The sequence below is a fragment of the Ambystoma mexicanum genome, chromosome 1q (assembly GCF_040938575.1).
Source record: "Ambystoma mexicanum isolate Mex_15411 chromosome 1q, UKY_AmexF1_1, whole genome shotgun sequence".
Classification (NCBI taxonomy): Eukaryota; Metazoa; Chordata; class Amphibia; order Caudata; family Ambystomatidae; genus Ambystoma; species Ambystoma mexicanum.
Window position 1 is genome coordinate 1399131211 of NC_090922.1, and position 13237 is coordinate 1399144447.

General features: G+C 42.5%; 1 long non-coding RNA gene across 1 annotated transcript in view; it reads right to left on the bottom strand.

The window, feature by feature from the left end:
* Positions 1-7039: 7039 nt before the first annotated feature.
* The window catches only part of LOC138548255 (uncharacterized), a 51274-nt gene continuing 45076 nt past the window's right edge, over positions 7040-13237 (bottom strand). Inside the window, exon 2 of the long non-coding RNA XR_011292070.1 lies at positions 7040-7783. This is a non-coding gene — a long non-coding RNA (uncharacterized lncRNA). The remainder of the gene's footprint in view (positions 7784-13237) is intronic.

A 13237-nucleotide genomic window follows, 5' to 3' on the forward strand; every position in this document is an offset into this window, starting at 1 on the left:
TGTTGAATTGTCCAAATAAACCTTTTAATTTGCAAAACAAACCTACTTCTTGGCTCAGTGGGGTCAGGGGGATTCTAAGAGGGGGGTGTTATACAAGGGTTGTCATCCAGAATACTGAACTGGACATAAAAATACACCAATAAGGGTTTTCCTCAGCATCCCAGGCTAGGCATTGACTTAGCTGTAGTGTTGATTGAATATCACTTACAAAAGCACTTTCTTTACCTATACGGAAACCTGCAAAAAAATATATAATAAAAAAATTGGAACCTTTTGTTTTTATTATTATTATTTTTATTGTGTTTATTAGCACAATAGACCGATATGGCGCACACTTTGCGGGGTGCTTGCACAGCTTAGTATAACATTAGCTTCCTCCATAGATGGAGCAATTCGCTCTTGTACCTGCAATGTATACCGGCTTCCAGCTGCAGTCTGTCCACCTGTGTGAGCTGTTGTAGATGGATAGAGTCCGAGTATTTCTATTGTGTATCGGGGGCATGGGATCCCGATGCATACAACGTTGTCTAGAAGGAGACAAATGCTTTCTGGATATCTGCTTTTTGGGTGACTCTCAACCCTGCTTCATTTTCCTCTTCTTTTATCACTTGGGAGGCCTGCCGTTCGCGCTGGGCTCCCACTAGCATCTTACCCAGTTTATTCCCCTGAACATAGAACCAATGCCTTAAACCCAGTAGTGCCTTTTCCGCCTTTTTGTTTCTCAGTGCTCCCTTTATGAATGGACGCATGAACGAGGTGACACACACACACCCATTGTAGGGGCATTCACATACACAAACACATCCGCCTGTAGAACCAAGGGATGAGGTGACACAAACCAGGCTTACCTAACCATCAACAGCGGGAAAGCGCCTCCGAACTACACTCGCAACCGTAAAAAAAATGAACAAATCACCTTATACCCACCACTGCCACCAGTGGATCTCAAGCCTGCCACACTTGAGCACTGCATGCCCCTACTTGGACTGGTGCTAAACCTACTGCACAAAACAAACACTAACTAACAACCAAGAGCATCCATCTCAAGCAAAATGTCATCACACACAGGAATCAGAACAGACGGGCATGCCCTGGCTACACACAATGACACATCATACCATCACCCACGCTTCAACACACATACACACATACACACACACAGCAGGTGGCAACCATGCAAACAACTGATTCCCAACTTTAATAAAACCTCTCTACCACCAGTTCCTATTGTGCTGGCCAGGCAAATCAAAGACCACCAATGGGCTCTACAGTGATAACATTGCCACTTCTAGAATCAATGAATCACTTGAAAATAACATTTCCACGTTAACCAAACACTAGATGGGGTCTCAGCAAACAGACTTGTATTATACATCACTAATGATGCTGAGAAGGTTGGTCAAAAACAAAAACACTTTTCTACTTTTAGACTGGGCACAAGCCAACATTCACATCAGGCATTTATCAAGTGATAACATCCACAAGATAACCAATTGAGCCCTTGGTCTGCACCAAGACAACTCAACCATTAACTCTACACAAACAACATGAGCTGAGGTGTACTCGTAACCGTATTACTAAACAGAAACCCAGAATCAGTGAAACATGCACAAAACCTTCTAAATTCCAACAATGAGTTTGACACTCTACAATTCCACAAGTGCGAACCACAACTCCAAAATAACTCCACATATCAGTTGACACCTCTCTATTCCTATCGCAAACACTGGCGTGCAGCAGGCGCCCCAAACCACAACAGTAGAAGTTTCACAAGACTGACATGTTGGAGGCGTCCTACCCACACCATCCATCCCCAAAACAAATCAACATGACAACGTGCACCCAGAATGGGCTGTATGTTGCAAACCCCAATGACAGACAGACCTTGGGTGTCATCTGCTTTAAAATTCAAACTATCCTCTGCCTGAAAAAAAAACACACAAATGTCAGCCATACGACATGCACATGACAAACGTGCACATACACTTCTCCCCTTCCAAAAAAAAAATCACTTCTCACGTTAAACCAACATAGCAATAATAATGCACTATCAGTCCATGTTGCTTACGAGCAGCTTAACCTGGAAATCCTCAACTGGTTATTACTAACGTGTAAATCACCACACTGGCCAATCACACTCAATCTCCACAACATACAACTTTAGGATGTTCTATATTGCACTAAATGGGCAGGTTGTGTCACAGCTACAAGCCTGAAAATAGTCAAGTTACTAAATATCATGCAGACATATTTAAAGATAATTCACATCAGTTTAAAAGATTCAACAACCATCGTTTGACAAGGCTCTTAAATCCCTTGCCCCAGACCAGCCTGCCACCCAGCAGAGATTTGAAAGACAAAATGAAATGGAACCTTGAAGGACTCTGGTGCTACTTGCTGCTGCCGATCCATGAAGTCAAATAAAGCAGAGTACATGGAATCATGCAGTACCCACAAATTTACCCTAAACTGCAAAAATAAAAGACTTTGAGGACGTCATAGGCTTTGCAGCCCATTTCAACAATTCCAGGTGCTCCTGTTCAGATCCTAGTACGCAACCATGTCTAAAAACAAGAATTGGCAAAGCCAACAGTTTGGGCTTGTGTATAAGTATTAGGCCTTTAACATACACTGATAATAGATGCCCAGGCATTTCCAGTGCTTGTTTGAAATGGTTGTGGATGCCCTTTTTGCATGGGGATGGCTGCTAAACTAGTGCAGGATCTTGGTACAGCGTTGATATGTTCATCTTGCTCCAAACAATAATTATCAAACAGTACATGTTGCTCTCATGTATCATGCAGGCATGTATTGTGTTTTGGAGTGATACAGTCCTATTTCTTTGTGATGGAGTAAATGGATTATCTGGGGTTATACCATTCTCCTGGACATTGTTTTACGTCCCTGGGTGATTGGAACTTGAAGGAGTGGTATAACAGTATTGATGAGGCCATGACGGATGGTACAGAGATTGAAAGCTGTGTATGATCCTTTGTAGCTGGATGTGTAAACTGAGGGCCTCATAACTCACCTTCCATTTTCAAATGTTAGTAGGCTTAGAGCTCATAAAAAAAAAATGTGATGGTGGGCCGCTCACTTTGCAAGTTTTTGAGATGAACCCAATCTTTATGGGCCCTTCACAAATTCACATCTATAAAAATAAAATGCCATGAACAACTGCAAAATTCAAAACTATTGGCTTTTCCACTATTTCATGGCTAAGATTACTAAGGTTTTAATTAATGTGAAAGGCACACCGTTCTTGCCTAGACCGGGCATGTCCCAAATACAGTGCAGCATGCCGAAATTAGTTTTAGTCTGTTAGGGCACAAGCTGTTGGCTATTTCTGAGGACTTAGACATGTGAACCTTTAAGGCGCCATGCCAAATAATGGTTGGGCCTTCTCTGCTGATAGACTGTGAGCCTATGGAAGAAGACAAAGTACTTGTTTAAGTTGTATATAGATTGGCTGTTTGCATCGTTCAACTTTATACCGCTGTGTAGTTTACCAGCAGTGTTTTAGCAAATTTTTTTCAAAACTGTCTGTGAACTCGCCAAAAAATGGTTGCTGATGCTTTTCCCTCTTAAGCAAAACTCCTGTTCAACCGATGCACCAAAATACACACCTGAATTACAATATGGTAGTCACTGCGATGGTAATGAGCACCTAGGGTGGGGCAGTTTTAATAAACTACGTGTGTCAAGGGAAGGACAAGGTGTTGCTGCACGTGCCCAATTGTGACCCGCACCTCCTCTCCGCCATGCACATACTTGAAAATGAGGTGTGATGTAAATTAAATGCATAAACGCCTTACTTACACCAGGCTTTTAAGCATTTTTTTATATTATACCTTATTACAAACCAGTACGATAGCCTGGCAAATGTATTTCCCATGCCTACACAAAAGCCCAAACTGTTGGCATTGCCAAAGCTAGTTTAACCAGCTTGCTAACGTATATATTTAGTTAATATATATGTTTACTTTAACTATTTTGGCCTGTTGACCCTTATTTGATGCGCCACACCTTCCCCGCCACCCCCTGTTTTATTTGTGTTCCCTGGTCCATCCCCTCCCGGCCACCCCACCAATATTGATTTCTAGAGAGGCCACTACTGCCATATAGTTAGATGATTTCATTGCTATAGGAGTATGCTTGCACTGCCGAGTATTTGAGACTTTTATTGGAATAGGAATCTGGCTCTGCGATCTAAAGATACTTTCATAAATCATTACTATGGAGTTGCACTCGGCGTGCTGCTACTTCTGTCTGATAAAGCCGAGGCCAGCCTCTGAAAACCTAATTTTCCTGCAACAGCGACACGCTGCGAGAGGGGACTCAAGTAGCCAATAGCAGCAGGAGAGAAAATAAGTGTAGCTTAGGGCTGGTGAAGATACGTGTCTATCAGTCTCCATCTGCCTGTATGAACAAGCACCCTCAGAGCCCAGGAAGAATGTCAAGGGCTGTTCCAACTATTTCTGTCCCTCAGCGTTCGTCACCGCCAAGAAAGTAAAGGGAAATGCAGTGTTAAAAGTTTGTGCTGTTGTTTATTTTCTGCTTTAAATTTGCCCAGTGTCCTGTCAATCAACTGAAACAACTTTTTAATAACATTCAAACATGGCGGCAACCATTTTGGAAGTAAAAATAGCTGACAAATCTACCACACAGTAGAAATTCAGCTAAGGAGTGCAAAACGAGGCATGTCGTTGGTGGAGACAGGTGGGAAGGGCGGCAAACCACATCCATTTCAATTAGCAATGGGCGTTTGATGGGTCGGACACTTAGTCAAACTACCATGCATCCATCCTCATATCAACCTGCATTGAAAAACATTACAACAAACCTGCATCCAAAGCCCCATGTTTCAACCTCTCATGTTAAAGCTCTTATTTTAATGACAATAGATTTGGCTTTATAGGAAGCACTTGCAGCGCCACCTCATAGCCAAAAATAAGAACTAACCTTTGGTAGCGCTGCAACACCTTTTCACATGTAAACAGCAGCGCAGCAACAATAACACTGTGAATACTGGAGATGTCCACTTGTCAGAAGAAAACATGTGCAAGAAATAGAAAAACATTGCAGACCCATTCCCTAATGGTTACACAGCACCTGACTGACCCATGTTTCACAGAAATGTCCCTTTCTCCCTGGTACCGGTTCCATGCAGGGAATGACGGCACTCCACGCTGTACGCGCACTGAATGACCTGTGACACTCTCACGTATAAAGCTTCTTGAGGGTTCTCTTCTTCCATATTCTGGTCGGCAAAGTGATCACTTTGTCAAATCCGAGCTTCTGAAGAAGATCCAGAGATCGCCATGTCCCTCTGGACGCAGGGTGACGTCACCTCTCACCGCAAGGCTAGGGGATGAACAGAGATCTTGATAGCTAATGATCGCCGACAGTTCAGCAGTCAGACAAGTGCCTTGTACATGTGCTCGCTGCCCTGCCACGATTCTGATGCGTATTTATTTATTTATAGGTTATTTATAATGCGCCTATAGACACTGGCCCTCATTACGACCCTGGCGGAAATCGCGGTGCAAAATGCACCATGGAGCACGGCGGAAAGCTGCCGATAGCGCCATGGGGGTTGGCGGATTTTCCGCCCCATTCCGACCTTGGCGGGGCGGTAAATCCCCATTCCCCATTTTACCCTTCCCCATTCCCATTTTTGCCCCATAGGGTATAATGGGAGTGGGGAAGGCGTTAATTACGCCACCTCAAAATACGGTGGCGTAATTAACGACAAGGTCCCGTAGCGCCATGGATTTCTCCGCCCGGAAAAACCAGGCGGAAAACGCTCCATGGCGCTACGGAAACTCGTAGTAGGGCGGACGGGTCCGCCGCGAATAACGCGAATAACGCTGGCGTAAACCCACTCCGCCAGGGTCGTAATGAGGCCCACTGTGTTTCGAGATGCAACAGGACAAGAGAGGGAGGACAGGGAGGACCAAAACAAAGGTGATCCTACAATACCTTGCGACATTCAGGGAGGCTAGGTGGACAGAGCCAGGGGAAAGCAGAGAGTGCAGGGGAAGGAAGGTCCACAAGCTAAGTGAGAGGTAAGGGGCTGGAAGGGCTCAAGGGTGCAGGCCCGGCCAGGTTAGTGCGGCAGAGGAGTGGTGGAAGGGCGAGTGCAGGTTGAGTGAGGGATGAGGGGATGAGGGGAGAACAAGTGTAGGGGAATACTGGATGAGAGGTGTCTGGCGCCCTGTAAGAATCTGAGGAACCATGCAGTGAGCAAGAGGCAGAATGGGAAATTAGCAGAAGAGGGGGAGGGTGAAAGGGGAAGAGAAAAGGAAGGTCATGAAGCTTGCATCCGTGCTGTACTGGCTGAGAATGTGGAACTCAGAGCCTCTTGCACCGCATAGGGAAGGACTGGAAGAGTTGCTTTCCTCGACTGGAGGTGGATCGTTGCCATGTTTCATCCATGTGCAAACTATGCTTAATAATGTTGGAATTGCTGGCCTAGGGTCAAATCCCACAAAACTGGGCTTTGCTTATAAAAGCTGTGTCAAGTCTTCCTTTAACCCTTGGGTATGGGGTAGGATGACTGACTTTTGCCTCATGAGTAACCGGACGGCTAAATATCTGACGATTAAAAAGATCTGGGGCTTTGAGCAGCATTTGGACTTCCATTTGAATGCGAAAGAGAAGAACACTTTTTCGAAATATAGACACAGCATTTTGCCGTTTGCATTTCTTCTGTTTTTGTCCTGCCTATGCAAGGGAAAGAACTCATTTGCTGATACCAATCTGGTTGCGCCTAGATGTAAAATCTTCTTCTGTTGTGCTTAAATCATTGAAATGCGGTACTTTATTAGTAGAGATTAGTAGAGATTAAAGCTATCATAGTTTTTATTTTTTTATTTATTGTTTTAGGAAACGGTTTTGTTTGCCCTAAAGTTTTTAAACAACGTATGATATTTTGTATTTTTCTTAAAATAGTTACTTTTGTGCTTGTTTTATGTGATCTTTTATGGTGTGATGTCGCCGAAATGAATTACTTAAAAAAATGATATAACCTATTGCATTAAACCTTGCAATGTATCTTTATTCAGACTCGGCTCACAACGTTTGCCCTGAATGCACCCAAGTCCACTCCAGACGCCCTGACCGAGCGTATTAATTTGAAATGATGCGCCACACAGAACGCCATCACTTGTGCCCTGCACAAAGTATCCACTTGATGCGTTACATTAAATTACATTATATGAAATTATAGAAAATAAAACCATAAACATTAATGAATAGAGTAAAATAGTTCAACTTATATAACTGACAGTCCTAATATGAGCATAATAGTCCAGTAATTTAAGATAAGGCTTAATGAATAACATATTCCCTCAAATGTGAAGGTTTACAACAGATGCATCCCATGTTCCCTTCTTCCTCGCCCCCACGTTCCCCTGCTTCCGCTTCCTCTCTATCATTGTCATGACAGGTTTTCTGCGAGATGTTAACCTGGATATGCATCATCTCTTGCATTTGATACCTTAGCAATCTAGCTCCTCCCGCTCTAGAATGAACAGACTCATTTTCCTCTGTCATCCTTCATCCAGAATGCATGTATCGGCCTGTGCTCTCTCCCTATTGTGCACATCACCATCTTTCTGTTTCGGTATGTACCCCACCATCATTTCTAGGCACCCCCCAACTTTTACAGAAACCACCACATCTTCTTGCCACCTTCATTATTGAAGCTCTGTCTTTACTCCATCTTCTTTCAACCTCCGTCACAACATGTTTTTGTCCAACTTTAAAAGCAGCGATCAATCTGAAAAACACAGAACACACCTTCAGTAGCTTGCATGTTTTCTACACAAACACAACGTACCCCACAGTTATTTCACAATCAGTTCATAGACACACTTTATCCCTTCCCTCATTTTCTCTCACCACCTTTAGATTCAATTCATCCTTTAACTCTCTGTGAATCCAATGAAGGTACAAATCAGATGGAGGCACTCTTACTCCCATTCTGACAAACGGTGACACCGCTCTTGTTGTGTGTCTGTATGTAATCATCTTTTCTCTCAACACTTTCTTTCAGTCCAACCCACTTGCATAGTATACTCTTTTTTTAATACACTGTTTACTCATTCCATCAGTCAATTTGCCTGATGGTTGTACAAGTCTGTTCTAGAATTTATTATGACCCACTCTTTAAAATGTGACTGCACTTGCCTCAACACTAGTTTCATGCCATTGCCTGATATTATTGTTCATGAATACCCTTCGCTGGAGAATACTTATTCCATGAAGCAAATCATGCTCTGCATTGTAATATCACTGACAAGCCTATTTAAATAATATAGAAGCATAATCCAACATCACGATGGCAAACATGCATAATCTCTCATGGGTCTCTATCAGCCCCATACAATCAATGGCAATATTTTCCCATTCCTATATCGGGTACCTCCACAAGTTATGTGTCTTGGACACATGTATTGAGAACCTTATCACTCATATTGCATGTCACACATTCCCTTATACTCTCTTCCACCACCCTGTCCATTCCTGGCAACAAGAAAGTAGCTCTTAACCTTGTTAATGCCAGACTCCTTCTCAAATGTCCTTATCATACAATTCTGATCCTTAAACTTTGGGGTGTACCAGCTGCCCCTCATGTGATAATCCCCATGTGATGATCCAAACTCATTTCTACACAATTCATCTATGACTTTATAAAATGGAGAGATTCTCACTATCTCTCCTGGCAACCTTTCACTAATGCATTTCATCACTTTTGGCAGTTCCTTGTTGTACCTTGCCACTTTTACCCACTTCCATGTATGTTCTATATTGGACACAGTCTGGCTTACTTTGGCTATGCATGGTTCCCTGGCCTCCAATCTAATTTTAGCATCCTTGTTTGTTGAAATTAATATTCAATCAGCAGCACAATTTAGTCTTCCAGGAACATATTCAAACATTAAAATGTATTCTTCAATGGCCACTAGCCACCTGGCAATATGAGGAGTTGTTAGACCATTCCGTCTTGTAGTAAACAGGTGCTGCAAAGGTTTGCAGTCACTCTTAATGAGGTATCGAATGCCCCGAATACACGTTCTAAAGTATGTTGATGCTGAGTTGCATCCCAATGCCTCTCTTTCTATTGTGGAATAGTTTGCTTCAGTCTGCTACTTAGCCCGGGATGCAAACCCAATCAGGACTTTCTCGCTGCACAGTACTTGACTAATCACAGCACCTTCCTCTTGTGCACAAATGACTACCATTAAAATAGTCTTGGCTTTGGAGTCAGATCTGTTTAGAGTGAGTGCCTTCGCTATATCATCCTTGAGAGCAAAAAATATACTGTCCGACTCCTCATCACAGTTGAACTGTACTCCTTGTCTTAGTAAATCGTGTTGCTTAGACATCTTGGCTGTAAATTCACTGATAAACTTAGTGTAACACCCTATTAACCCAAGGAATTACCTCAGTTGATCCGTTCACTTAGGTGCCTCGGACATGATAACTGATTCCACTGATTCTTGTCAGAATGCCTTTGCCATTTAATAAAGGGCTCATATATGACACCTGTCATACTTTTATCAGGCACTTATCTTTCTTCAGTTTCAGCCCTATGCCTTTCAGAATTTTGAGTTCTTGGTTAACTTGACCATCACATTCTTTCTCATTATCAGCACCAATCAAAATGTTATCTTGGAAGCATTTCACACCCAGATTCTCCGTCACCAGCTGGACCATAGCAGATGCCCATGCAAATCTGAATGGCATGCAGCGATTTGGAAGGCCTCTAGCGGTGTGATGCCAATGGCAGTGACTCCAGGTGCAGTTCACCCTGATGGTATGAAGAGGACAAATCTAGTGTAGTGAATCATCCCACCTCTCCCATAGTCATTAGCAACTTGTTAACTTTTGGTAAGGGTATCTATCCACCAATATATTTCTATTAAGACCCCGTAGATCCACACACAACCATATCCGACCATCTGGCAGTTGAGTCACTATGATAGGAGATAGCCAGTGAATGCTCTACATTAGTGCAAGTTTCAATGCTTTGCACAGAGTTTTAAAAAAATGTTTGCACTCTATTCTTAATTTCTGTCTGATTCCTAATGGCTGTTGCCATTGAATCCCTATGATGGGAGACAGCCAGTCACTGCTCTCTATGGGTTCAAGTATCCCTGATTTGCACAGGGTGTTTTCTTTTTTTTAAAACATCGAATCGCTGATCTCCCTCATTGGCTTACCTTGCCACATCTAAAGACATTTCGTGTGAGTATAAGAACAATATAATTGTCAAGATTTGATAACTATGTCACATTCAGATTCTTGGTTTAGGTTTAACAATTTGTCCAGAAAATGTATGCCTGCACAGATATAGTATTCTCTCCAAAGTAGAGGAGGGTAAGATGTTATCGTGACTCTGTGAGTTAGGGTTGCAAAAGCGGCATTCGTTATCTTCCCACCCCCTTGTTTCTGAGAAAACTGCAGTTCTTTCGTAGGATACATATTTAGTCTTAAGCGCAGGAACTGGTTACAATGATACACACTGGGAAACATCAAATATTTAAGAGTTGTTTTCAAGTCTCAAGATTCATATGAGAGATCCAGAATCAGTTTATATTGTGTTCTTAGATGCTGAGTTTCTATCCAGTATTATGTCCTCAGTTTCCATTTAATAGCACATTGGTTTTTTATCAGGGTCTCTAAAGACATGTACAGGGCCTGCAGATGAGCCGTGCATGTGTCATTCATGACACTTAGTCAGGGCCCATGATTGTTTCTCTTGCAGCGGTGGAGTTAATATTTTATATGGGCGGGCCATGTCTGCCATGTAGATTTTCCTTAATAGTGACAACGCTTTCCAAAGAAGATCTGAGTGTAATGACTGTAGTCCTAACTTGTATCTAATAGCCACTTCTGGGATACTTCTTGGTAGGTGTAGGATCTTCTTCCAAAATTGCCCCTCTAGAGAACTCCAGAGTTTCCGCGATAGATTCAACCCAGCCTTGCCTCCATTTGTTAGAGTGTGGACTACTTTCTGGTTGTAAAATGTGATCAAGGGCACACTTGTGAATTTGCCATATCTGTTGTGTAGAATCACGCCCTGTACAGCTAGCATTTAGAATTTAGATTTCAGTTCTAGCACCCGAGGTAGTTCACTAATGCTCTTGTTGTATCGAATTTTCAGGTAGAAGATAGAATTTACTTGTTCAAGGTGTTCTCGTCCCACTTTTCATCAAAAGGGAATTTTACTTTTCCAACTGTTACAGCGTCGACATAAGATTTTAGATTATTTTAATGTGTATTGTTAGATCATTGGCGGACATATACGTTTGCAATTTATTACATTTTTGCTGCAGCGGAATTTGGGTTTGGTCGGCATGGACCAGATTGTCTGTGTAAATTAGCCAAGAGATGGAGCATCCATTGATCTTTGGGGGAAAAGCTTTGGCCTGATTTAGAGTCACATGCAAGTCCGACAGATTCATATTAAATAATACAGATGCTAGAGGTCACACCTGCTTTACTTCTCTGTCGGTCTTAATAGCTCTTGGGAGAGTGCCTTGATTGTGTAGTCTAATGCGTATTGAAGTGTTGTTGTGAAAAGCTCGAATGGCCCGAAGCAGGTCTGTTGGGCAATTCAAGGATCAAAGTTTATCCCACAATTTCGTTCTGTTTACACTGTCAAATGCCTGTTGTAGATCAACGAATGCCAAACATAAATTGGATTTGGTTTGGATGGCTCTGAGTTTTAGGACATTCAACAAGAAAAGATTAAGTTCATTGCCAACCCCTTTGGTGAAACCTGTCTATCTCAGATCAACGAGGTTTTCTTTATTTGCCCAGGCTGTAACAGATTTCAACTTTGTTCTTATGTTTCCCCTGATTCCTAATCGTTTAGGTCTTATTTTGTGTACACATGGTTTTGAACCCACTGCTAATTTATTTTAATGACACAATCCTCTAAACTTCCATATATGAGAAGAAAATACTTTTTGGAACCTCTCAGACACTTTATTTGAAAAAGCAATACTCATGTCCTATTTATTTATTTAATTTGTATAGTTCCTAAATCCTGAGGCACCAGGGTGCTGTTGCAGACCAGTTACATTCATACACAGGCTTGAGTCATGACAGTAAACAAATCCAAAATCAAGGGGAAAAGAAGTGGCTTGATAGATTAGGCAAAGAGCCAAGTTTTCAGTGCTTTTCAGAAGACTCAGTAAGAGTTTTCCGCTCTTAGATCTGCTGGAATGGAGTTCCAGTGGTTTGCTGCTCCTGTTTGAAAGCTAATTCCCATAACCTTGGGCTCTTTTTATTCTTGGAATGGCTAGTTTGTGGGCATGTATGGATCTTGCTTGCCTGTTGGATTTAGCTCTTTTGATTTTCTAGGACAGGTATTGTGGGGACATCTTACTCAGGCATTTGTGGGTGATCGAGAGAGCCTTGAAGGTCATCCTTTCCCTGATCGGGAGCCAATGGGCTTTTTTTCTGGCGGCTGTGATGTGGTCCTTTTTAGGGATATTTAGTGCTGCTCTGAGGGCATTATTCTGTATTATTTGTAGATTGTTTGGGTTCCTTTCGGAAGTACCTGCAAAGTGGACATTGCAGTAATCCAGTCTCACCCCAATAATTGCTCTGGCAATGGACATGCAGCTTTCTTTGGCAAGGAAGTGTCTTGCTGCATTGATTAGTTTGGCTGTGTAAGTTGAACTGACTTGTTTGTTGAGGGGTAGGGAGGCATCCAGATATACACCTAAGGTTTTTACTGTGCCTGAGACAGGGATCTGTATTCCGTCTAACAGGAATGATGTGAATTGCGGGCTGAGTTAGTAGTAGTTGACATCCACAACTGTATTGGAGAGTAAACTCTGTTGAGCATAAGTGATTCTGTGTCATAAGAGCCTGTCAGGGGATGCAGTATTTGGGTGTCGTCGGCTTAGTTTGTGTAGGATGTGTCAAGTCCATCCAAGAGATCAAATAAGGGTATGGTGAAAATGTTGTATGATGAGGATACACAGGAGCCTTGGGGGACACCATAAGGATGAGTATGGGTGAGGCGCTGTCAGTGTCTGTGAAGACTCTCATGGATCTGCCTTCCAGGCAGGAGGCAATCCATAGCAAGGCTTCTTTAGAGAAATTGGCTGCGGATCTGAGGTGATGGCATTAACATACTTTCAATGGCTGGAGGCTGTGGTTTAATTTTACTACCGATTTGCATTTTTACCACAGGCTGACCCCTCAGCTGCAA